Source organism: Neopelma chrysocephalum, unplaced genomic scaffold (genome assembly GCF_003984885.1).
Source record: "Neopelma chrysocephalum unplaced genomic scaffold, ASM398488v2 Primary Assembly neopelma1_95494, whole genome shotgun sequence".
Taxonomy (NCBI): Eukaryota; Metazoa; Chordata; class Aves; order Passeriformes; family Pipridae; genus Neopelma; species Neopelma chrysocephalum.
This window is the reverse complement of record NW_020924166.1, coordinates 1-476: the sequence shown is the minus strand read 5'-3', so window position 1 is coordinate 476 and position 476 is coordinate 1.

Sequence of the window (476 nt, the reverse complement as noted above, 5' to 3'; positions counted from 1 at the left end):
GGATCAGAGCGGTGGGATCGGGATCAGAGCGGTGGGATCGGGATCAGGGAGGTGGGATTGGGATCAAGGGGGTGGGATCAGGATCAGGGGGATGGATCGGGATCAGAGGGGTGGATCGGGATCAGAGGGGCGGGATCGGGATCAGAGGGATGGGATTGTGCCAGGGAAGGATTGGGATGGGTGTCAGAGGGGTGGGGGACATTCCAAGTGCCAGGGAAGGGGCAGCATCGGGATCAGAGGGGCAGGATTGGGATCAGAGGGGCGGGATTGGGACCAGAGGGGTGACATCGGGATCAGAGGGGAGGGATCGAGATCAGAGGGGTGACATTGGGATCAGAGGAGTGGGATCGGGATCAAGGGGGTGGGATCGGGATCAGAGGAGTGGGATCGGGATCAAGGGGGTGGGATTGGGATCAGGGGGGTGGGATCGGGATCAGGGGGGCGGGATCGGGATCAGAGGGGTGGGATCGGGATCT